Raw genomic sequence first — 11,344 nt, forward strand, 5'->3', positions numbered from 1 at the left:
CCAGTCCCAAAGGGACAAATACCATATGTTCTCCCTGATCGGTGACAACTGACTGAACACCAAAAAGGAAACCTCCTGAAGTGAAATGGACACTATGAGAAATGGTGACTTGATCAGCATAGCCCTGACTGCTAATGGACAACTTAATACATTATCCCTCATAGTATTTTTTTTTTGTCTGTTCTACTTAATATGACTGGTTTAATTCTGTAATTATCACACAGTTATTCTTAAGTGTTGAAAATTAACTGAAATGTGATCCCTGTTAAACATAAAAGTGGGAATAAGAGAGGGAAGAGATGTATAATTTGGGGCATGCTCGGGCTGACTTGCCCCAATTGGTAGAGTTGGAAACATACTAGGGGATTCCAATTCAATCCCATCAAGGTGGCATGTGCCAATGCCATCTCACTATTCCAAGTGATCAATTTCAGTTCACAATTGATCATAATGAAAGGACTAAGAGTCAAAGGGAGCACATAAACAAGTCTAGTATCTGCTAACACTAACCGATAGAATAAATAAAGGGGAGAGTGATCCAACATGGGAAGTGAGATACTCAGCAGACTCATAGAATGGCAGATGTCCTAAATAGCACTCTGGCCTCAGAATCAGCCCTAAAGGCACTCGGATCTGGCTGAAAAGCCCATGAGAGTATTTAAGGCATGGAAAGCCAAGACACTCTGGCAAAAAGATCTCTGTGAGTGAGATCCCAGTGGAAAGAACAGGTCTTCAAAGAGGGAGGTGCCTTTCTCTGAAGGGAGGAGAGAACCTCCACTTTGACTATGACCTTGTCTAAACAAGATAAGAGTCGGAGAACTCAAGGGGCTTCCATAGCCTTGGAAACTCATGACTGGTGCATAGGGAGATTACTGATGCCATAAACAGGAGTGTCAATTTGTAAAGTCAACAACAGGAGTCACTGTGCACTTACTCCTCATGTAGGATCTCTGTCCTTAATGTGCTGTACACTGAGGCTTAATGCTATAACGAGTACTCAAACAGTATATTTCACTTTGTGTTTCTATGGGGGTGCAAACTGTTGAAATCTTTACTTAATGTACACTAAACTGATCTTCTGTTAAAAAAAAAAAAAAGAAAAGAAACTATCAATTCCCAACTTGACTCTCACTGGGATTAAACATGACAATAGGTCTGATCTGATTTCATCATCATTTAAAAAAAATCATCTATTATTTTTCACTTTATGTTTCTGTGTGGGAACAAACTGTTGAAATCCTTACTTAAGGTATACTAAGCTGATCTTCTGTATATTAAGATAATCGAAAATGAATCTTGATGTGAATGGAAGGGGAGAGGGAGTGGGAAAGGGGAGGGTGGTGGGTGGGAGGGACGGTATGGGGGGGAAAGCCATTGTAACCCATGAGACGTACTTTGGAAATTTATATTCATTAAATAAAAGATAAAAAAAAAAAAGAATAGAAGGAAAAAAAAAATGAAAAAAAAAAAAAAAAGAAAATTAACTGAAATGTGATCCCTGTTAAACATAATAGTGGGAATAAGAGAGGGAAGAGAGGTATAATTTGGGACATGCTCAAGCTGACTTGCCCCAAATGGTAGAGTTAGAAACATACCAGGGGATTCCAATTCAATCCCATCAAGGTGGCATGTACCAATGCCATCTCACTATTCCAAGTGATCAATTTCAGTTCACAATTGATCATAATGAAAGGACTAAGAGTCAAAGGGATCACATAAACAAGTCTAGTGCCTGCTAACAATAACCAATAGAATAAATAAAGGGGAGAGTGATCCAACATGGGAAGTGAGATACTCAGCAGACTCATAGAATGGCAGATGTCCTAAATAGCACTCTGGCCTCAGAATCAACCCTAAAGGCATTCCGATCTGGCTGAAAAGCCCATGAGAGTATTTCAGGCATGGAAAGCCAAGACACTGACAAAAAGATCTCTGTGAGTGAGATCCCAGTGGAAAGAACAGGTCTTCAAAGAAGGAGGTACCTTCCTCTGAAGGGAGGAGAGAACCTCCACTTTGACTATGACCTTGTCTAAACAAGATAAGAGTTGGAGAACTCAAAAGGCTTCCATAGCCTTGGAAACTCATGACTGGAGCATAGGGGGATTACTGATGCCATAAACAGGAGTGTCAATTGGTAAAGTCAACTACAGGAGTCACGGTGCACTTACTCCTCATGTAGGATCTCTGTCCTTAATGTGCTGTACATTGGGATTTAATGCTATAACGAGTACTCAAACAATATATTTCACTTTGTGTTTCTATGGGGTGCAGACTGTTGAAATCTTTACTTAATGCATACTAAACTGATCTTCTGTAAAAAAAAAATATCAATTCCCAACTTGACTCTCACTGGGATTAAACATGACAATAGGTCTGATCTGATTTCATCATCATTTTAAAAAATCATCTATTATTTTTCACTTTATGTTTCTGTGTGGGAGCAAACTGTTGAAATCCTTACTTAATGTGTGCTAGGCTGATCTTCTCTATGTTAAGATAATTGAAAATGGATCTTGATGTGAATGGAAGGGGAGAGGGAGTGGGAGGGGGGAGGGTTGTGGGTGGGAGGGACGGTATGAGGGGGAAGCCATTGTAATCCATAAGTCGTACTTTGGAAATTCATATTCATTAAATAAAAGTTAAAAAAAAACAATGGTCCCCAGCAAAACTCTCAAAACTATCACAGCCACTGCTTAACTTTGTGGATACTCTAAGTAGTTGACAACTCCCTTAGATAAAGGACAAACTAACCCAACAATATTGCAGCAGAGCTAAGTCATGATTGTCTGTAGGGGACTCAGGAAGCTCTGGCACACTCCTGGGAATCTAGAAATGCACAGGTGCACCCTTCTCTAATGAGAGAGGCTCGAGGTGCTGGACTTCTCACATACACAAACCTCTTGCTCCTCCTGGGGTACTAGAATCTACCCATGTACTGGGAAGAAGGCACCAATGAACACCCTAGGCAATCAGACTCTGGGACCTTGTCTGGCAAATGTCACTCTTGTTGTCACAACTTGTTCTGAGTCCAGGGGGGCCTCCTCCACAGGAAGCACTGACCCTGGGAGTGCTCAGGATCAGGATCTCCCAACACAAGCAGAATCACCAAGAAAAACTGCAGCCAGCTGACACTACCTCTGAGGAAGTACAGACATGGAACTCACTAGGCCCAGAGCACTCGGCGTTCACACTATACTCAAATTAGTGAAGGAATCTATGTGTTAAGCACTACAAACATCAACAGAAGTATTTCACAGGATAGGAAATAACAGTAAGGGAATACATCTTTTTTTTTTATCTTTTATTTAATGAATATAAATTTCCAAAGTACGACTCATGGGTTACAATGGCTTTCCCCCCCATACCGTCCCTCCCACCCACAACCCTCCCCTTTCCCACTCCCTCTCCCCTTCCATTCACATCAAGATTCATTTTCGATTATCTTAATATACAGAAGATCAGCTTAGTATACCTTAAGTAAGGATTTCAACAGTTTGTTCCCACACAGAAACATAAAGTGAAAAATAATAGATGATTTTTTTTAAATCATGATGAAATCAGATCAGACCTATTGTCATGTTTAATCCCAGTGAGAGTCAAGTTGGGAATTGATAATTTCTTTTTTTTTTTTTTTTTTACAGAAGATCAGTTTAGTGTACATTAAGTAAAGATTTCAATCGTTTGCACCCCCATAGAAACACAAAGTGAAATATACTGTTTGAGTACTCGTTATAGCATTAAGCCTCAGTGTACAGCACATTAAGGAAAGAGATCCTACATGAGGAGTAAGTGCACAGTGACTCCTGTTGTTGACTTTACAAATTGACACTCCTGTTTATGGCATCAATAATCTCCCTATGCACCAGTCATGAGTTTCCAAGGCTATGGAAGCCCCTTGAGTTCTCCGACTCTTATCTTGTTTAGACAAGGTCATAGTCAAAGTGGAGGTTCTCTCCTCCCTTCAGAGAAAGGCACCTCCTTCTTTGAAGACCTGTTCTTTCCACTGGGATCTCACTCACAGAGATCTTTTTGCCAGAGTGCCTTGGCTTTCCATGCCTGAAATACTCTCATGGGCTTTTCAGCCAGATCCGAGTGCCTTTAGGGCTGATTCTGAGGCCAGAGTGCTATTTAGGACATCGCCATTCTATGAGTCTGCTGAGTATCTCACTTCCCATGTTGGATCACTCTCCCCTTTATTTATTCTATCGGTTAGTGTTAGCAGATACTAGACTTGTTTATGTGCTCCCTTTGACTCTTAGTCCTTTCATTATGATCAATTGTGAACTGAAATTGATCACTTGGAATAGTGAGATGGCATTGGCACATGCCACCTTGATGGGATTGAATTGGAATCCCCTGGTATGTTTCCAACTCTACCAATTGGGGCAAGTCAGCCCGAGCATGCCCCAAATTATACATCTCTTCCCTCTCTTATTCCCACTTTTATGTTTAACAGGGATCACATTTCAGTTAATTTTCAACACTTAAGAATAACTGTGTGATAATTACAGAATTAAACCAGTCATATTAAGTAGAACAGACAAAAAAAAAATACTATGAGGGATAATGTATTAAGTTGTCCATTAGCAGTCAGGGCTATGCTGATCAAGTCACCATTTCTCATAGTGTCCATTTCACTTCAGGAGGTTTCCTTTTTGGTGTTCAGTCAGTTGTCACCGATCAGGGAGAACATATGGTATTTGTCCCTTTGGGACTGGCTTACTTCACTCAGCATGATGTGTTCCAGATTCCTCCATTTTGTTGCAAATGACTGGATTTCGTTGTTTCTTACTGCGGTATAGTATTCTAAAGAATACATATCCCATAATTTCTTTATCCAGTCAACTATTGATGGGCATTTAGGTTGAAGAGACAACCAACAGAATGGGAAAAAATATTTGCAAACTATGCAACAGATAAAGGGTTAATAACCAGAATCTACAAAGAGATCAAGAAACTCCACAAAAACAAAACCAACAACCCACTTAAGAGATGGGCCAAGGACTTCAATAGACATTTTTCAAAAGAGGAAATCCAAATGGCCAACAGGCACATGAAAAAATGTTCAAGGTCACTAGCAATCAGGGAAATGCAAATCAAAAGCACAATGAGGTTTCACCTCACCCCGGTTAGAATGGCTCACATACAGAAATCTACCAACAACAGATGCTGGCGAGGATGTGGGGAAAAAGGGACACTAACCCACTGTTGGTGGGAATGCAAACTGGTCAAGCCACTATGGAAATCAGTCTGGAGATTCCTCAGAAACCTGAATATAACCCTACCGTTCGACCCAGCCATCCCACTCCTTGGAATTTACCCAAAGGAGTTTAAATTGATAAAGAAAAAAGCGGTCTGCACCCTGTTTATTGCAGCACAATTCACAATAGCCAAGACCTGGAACCAACCTAAATGCCCATCAATAGTTGACTGGATAAAGAAATTATGGGAATACATCTTATGAGAGGAGTGACTCGAGTTTCTGGAATTCAAAAGAACAACTGAGACCCCCCTGCAGGGGCCTGTACCAGCTTCCTCGAGTCACCATAGCTCCTTACTGCCATCTGCCTGGCTTTAAAGCAGGAAGGTTGCTCACAGTTCTGGAGGGCAGGGCCTGATGTCAGAGGCCTGCTGCTCCCTGCTCTATCTGAAGGCTCCAGCGTATGGTCCTCCACGGCCTGTTTCTAGTTTCTGGCGCTTGCCTCCACCCTTGGGTTGTTGCTTTGCAGTTGAAACTTCCCAGCCTCTGCCTGTGCCATCAGAGTCTTCTTCCTTCCACATCCACATTTGCCTGGAATGGAAGGACAACAGCAATGGATCAGGGCCCACTCTGACACAGGATGAGCTCATCATCCCTGACTCTACCTGTGAACACCTTATTTTCACAGAAAGCCTCCTACACAGGCATTGAGCCCTAAGGCTTAAACGTTGGAGGACAAACTCCTCATACAATAGGCCTTTGAACAGGCAAAAGAAACACCAAACCTGTGGATCAGACCCTGCAGATGGCCCAGTCCAGTGAATAATAATAAGCAAACAATAGTTTCACAGACCTGTGGGACACCATCAAGCATAACACATATGCATAAAGAGTCCAGAGAGACAGGGATATGAGAGAGACAGGGGCAGCAAGAATATATGAATTGTGTCCCCAAATTGCCTAAACATTTTGAACAAGAATAATCAAAATACGCATGGGTGTTTGGCCTAGTCATAAAGCAAACAGGACATCAATATCCAACAAAGAAATGGTTCAATTTGATTCCCTAGCTCTGTCTCCTCTTTCCAGCTTCCTGCTCCTATGAATATTGGGAGGCAGCAGTGAGGGTCCAAGTCGTTGGGCTCATTCCACACATGGGGAAAACTTGGATTGGGAACCCAGTTCCCAGCTGTGATCTTACAGTTGTAGAAAGTACTTCAGAGGAGTCAATCAGCAGCTGGAATATCTCTCATGCCTCTATCGCTGACACATCATAGGATGCAAAAATATACATGGAGTTCAATGAACTGCACTAGTAGAAATTCACATCCTAGTAAGTTGGAAGGCAAAGACAAAGACATGCAAGGGCCTCCAGAATGAATTGTCATGCACAAAGTATCTCTGAGAAGATGAACACTGGTATGGCTGTAATCCTTTTTTAAGAAGTACTGCTAATAATGTTGTGGGATTTAAACTTCACACTTTATTCTAAAAATCCCATACAAGTTTTTTTTTTAATTTGTTTTATTTATTTGACAGGTAGAGTTACAGAATTTAAGAGAGAGACAGAGAGAAAGGTCTTCCTTTCATTGGTGATCTCTCCAAATGGCCAATGCAGCCGGAACTGTGCCTATCCAAAGCCAGGAGTCAGGTTATTCTTCCTGGTCTCCCACACAGGTGCAGAGGCCCAAGCACTTGAGCCATCCTCCACTGCCTTCCTGGGCCACAGCAGAGAGCTGGACTGGAAGAGCAGCAGCCAGGAATAGAACCGGTGCCCATATTGTGTGCCGGCACCACAGGTTGGAAGATTAACCAAGTGAGCCACGGTGCCGGCCCCTCCCTTAAAAGTTTGACACTTCCTCAGAAAAGTTCAGAGTCTCAGTATACATAGTAGCCAAATGTGTAAGTTACCCATTTACCCAGTATGTGATAAATGAAAAGTATTAATATGTTGCATTCACACCGTAGATATTACTCAGCCATAAAAGGATCAGGTGTGGATATATGCTACAATATGGATGAACCTTGGATATATTTTGCTTATTGAAAGAAAATAGACATAAAAGTGACACTCTATCTCCATGAAATGGCCAGAAGTGAAAATAAATCCACAGAGACAGGAGGTAGATAAGGGTTACCAAGGCAAGGCAGGGGGAGAGAATGAGGTTCTCTGGCAAGGAGTATGGTGTTTCCCTTTGAGATGATGAGAAAAGTACTGAAATGACAAGACAGGAAACCCTGAATATACCAAAACCCAATGAACAGTATGCTTTGTTTATTTTTAAAGATTTATATACTTGAAAGGCAGAGTGACAGAGAGAGGGGGAGAATGATAGGGAGATCTATCCACTGGTTCAGTCCCCTCAGATGACTGTAAGAGCCAGGACTGGGCCAGCCTGAAACCACAAGCCAGGAGCTTCCTCCAGATCTTTCATGTGGCTTGCAGGAGACCAAGCACATGGGCCATCTCCCACTGTTTCCCCAGAAGCATTGGCATGGAGCTGGATCAGAAGTGGAGCAGCAGGACTAGAATCAGCACCCATATGGGATGCCTACATTGCAGGTGGTGGCTGAACCTCTTATGCCACTATGCCAGCCTCTATACTATACACTCTAAATGTGTCAATTTATCACGTGAGAATTCTATTTTGGTAAAAAGAACATGAATTAAGATGTCTGTACAGTATGTCTCTGAAGATGGTAGGCTGAATACAGACCACAGTCATCACTCCTGAGTCACCTTAACAATTCAGTTCTCACAGTGACTTCAGTGGTAAAAGGTCATAGGAGGTGATACTGGAAGCTTAATCCTGGTCTCCTGTCAGAGCCCACTCTGGTGCTGCTCGGTGACTGTGGGGCCAGTGATGAGTTTTCCACCTCAAAGATCAATCCCCATGTGGATCTTTTAACTCAGTGACCTCCAAAGACATGTGCCCCAATTGGCATATTCAATAACCTTGGAAAATATTCAGAAACAGTTGTAACCATACAGAACATGTAGAGGTCTTTCTTGTCATTATTCCTTAAACTACATATTCCTTTTCAGTGCCTTTACATTGTATTAGGCAGTACAATTTGTAATGATTTATTGGCACAGGGATGGCTTAAGTCACATGCAAGATGTGCATAGTTATTTCCAATCCCATGGGCACTTTATAGAAGGGACTTGAATACCTGTGTGTTTTGGTTACTGCTGGTGCTATGGGTGTGGTCCTGGAACAAATGAACAAAAGGCTGTTGAGGGACAAATGAGTTGTCTTTTTGTTGCTGTTCTTCGTATTCCTGTAGGAAGAGGAAAGGAAATGCATTCACTCAAGAATGGTGTTGCCATCTTCTTGGCAAAATAAGAAATGATTTCTTCCCAGGCCCAATCATGGATCTCTTTACTGTGGGCTGCCTGGAGGAGCCACCTGGGTCAGAGCAGGAATGAGTAAGTTCTCGCAGTTGGGTGTGCCGTGAAATAAGAGAACGGTTGCTGTATTTCCATGAGATGATGGAGAAAGTCAGCATCAGGCACTGAACCAGAGAATGGGGACAGCTGCCTGATGCCTGATGACAATGTTGCGTGTACCTGAGGATGTTCCTCAGCTGCTCTGTTGTTCAGTTCCCTGCCTGTGGTGTGGAAATGTTAATGGAACCTGTGTTAGGATGACTGTGAGGTTAAAACTAAGTAAACCCGAATCCTGAAGAAAATAGCTGGTATTTCCTAAGCACCACTGATGTAAGCATTACTTCCCAAGTCTGTGGAAGAGTAAGACCTACTGCCAATATAAACACTCTAATTCCCAAATGGTTCAACCCTGTATTTTTGACTCCCCAAATTCTGTCCTTGACTCCTTCAGCCCTCCCACCACTACTAGACAAAGTCTCTTTTGTGCACCATTCTGCACAAGTGAGGAAATACAAAACACAGGGCCCTTCCATTCTTGACGAAAGCCCCCTTGGTCAAGCCTGAAAATCAGATCACTAGAGGTCTCTCCTTGCCACCTGATTTATTTCCTCACATGTGACATGGTCATAATAATAATATCAACCTCAGAGAGATTCTACAATACTTAACTCCATTTGTGGTGGTTGTGACAAAAAATATTGTTGGCTTTTTTATCCATCCTTTAAATGTGAAACAATTCATGTGCAAAAGGAACATAGTTGAAGCTCCTGTTATATCTCCAACCAGCTGACATGTTTCCTGTTCCCAACTAATGTTTCTTCAGTCAGTGCTTCTCCATGCCTGTCCCTGCCCTAGCTGCTCTGTGGGATGACTTATGTATAACTGAACACTCTCCTCGACCACCTCAAGGCTAACACATTGGAGAAACAAAGTGATGTGTCCATCGGGGTTGTGAGCTTGCAAGGATCAACCCAATAGTTGATTCAAATGGAGAATGAATGATGCTGGGGAAGGCCCATGCTGCAGAGTCAATTCTGTGTTGACTTGAAGTTGTCAGGATTTACTATTTCAATTCTCCATGAAACCCAGTCATCACTAATCCCAGGGATTACAAACCAAACTGTCAGTGTGAGGGAATGTGGAAATGACTGAAATGTGGATGCTCTTGAGCCTTCCCTGGGGTTCTCTCCATGGCTGGCACACTCAGCAGTACACAGGGAACACAGCACATCAGCCAAAGATTCACAGACCCACCTGGCCTAAGAGAACTGACCTGGCTATTGGAGATGCTGAGTGGATCTCCATCAGCTTGCCCAAAGCCAACATAAACTGATAGTGACCAGGGATGTGTGTGGACTCCCAGCCCCAAGAAAGTGTCACTTGGTGCCAGGGGCACTTCATTCCCTTTGTGACATCAGGCCCTGGAGAGCTACAGCTACAACCACATCCATACCTGAGCTTCTTTAGTTTTGGGGTGTAGAGATTAAAAACACAGTGAGACTTTTGAGGTCAAATTAGGAATATTTAGTGTCCAGCTGGTGACTGCCCTCTCAGAGCAAGTCTCGAGAAGCCAGCAGAGAGTTGCAGGTGCAGAGAGTTTGTAAAGGCAAAACCTACTTTTTATCAGTCATTTAATTACATGTGCAGAATTGTGCAAGCAAGACTCAGACATACAGAAGGGAGAAGCACTTAGCCAATCAGCCAGTTTCTTTGTAACCTTATTGAAAAATGTAATGATTTAATTATTTGATCGTTCCAAGTCAGGGTCAAACATGGTGCCATTGACTTTGGTGCCACCTGTGTGATCTTGTGGTTGCATCCAGGACAAGACAGGAGAAACCATAGTCTGGTGGCCTTGGCCATTATCAAGCAAGCAGAGGTACAGAAGCCAGAAATGGGAGGAGGGCAAGATGGCAGAATAGGAAGGGAGCACATCGATAGTCTGGGAAAAGACAGTTTAATAAAAGTGGAGATACTGCAGATTCAAGGAAGAGTTAGGGAAGAAACAGCAAAGGAAACTCTTCTGGAACTACTGGTTCATGGGGACCTATGTGGAGGGCACCAGTGCCCATGGCTCAGAACCCTAGCCATAGAATCTATGCACCTGTACTGAAAAGGAAGCTGTGTAGAATTACTTCCCTTCTGAATCAGAGAGAGAGAGAGAGAGAGAGAGAGAGATGTATTATGCCTAACCTGGGTGTGTCACATTTGACACACCCTTAACCCTGAAGAACCAAACAGAGCTCTCTGGCCACACCCATCAGAAGCCTCTAAGGATCCATCAAATAGCAGACAGTCCATTTAATAGAGTCATAGTAGAATGAGAAAAAAATTCTACAGCGAGGAAAGAAGAAACCAATGAATATCTCCACAAAGCCAAGCAACAAATGCAGAAACCAAGGAAACAACAACAAGGAAGACATTATGACACCCCCAAATGAACAAGACACCCCAATACAAGATTATGAAGATGATGAGATAGAAGAAATGCAAGATATGGATTTCAAAAAAATTATGCTAAGAACATGTAGAAGTTTTCAAAAACAAAGTCTTGAACTGCAGAAATCCTTACCAGACAGGATAGAAAATCTCTCTTGTGAAAAGGAAATCTTAAGCAGGAATCAAAATGAAATGCAAGAACTAGTAGAACAGGAAATTGTGATAGTGAAGAGAAATTGAAATGAAATGAAGAATTCAATAGATCAAATGAAAAACACATTAGAGAGCCTTAAAAACAGAGTCAGTGATGCAGA

The sequence above is a fragment of the Oryctolagus cuniculus genome, chromosome 21 (assembly GCF_964237555.1).
Source record: "Oryctolagus cuniculus chromosome 21, mOryCun1.1, whole genome shotgun sequence".
Taxonomy (NCBI): Eukaryota; Metazoa; Chordata; class Mammalia; order Lagomorpha; family Leporidae; genus Oryctolagus; species Oryctolagus cuniculus.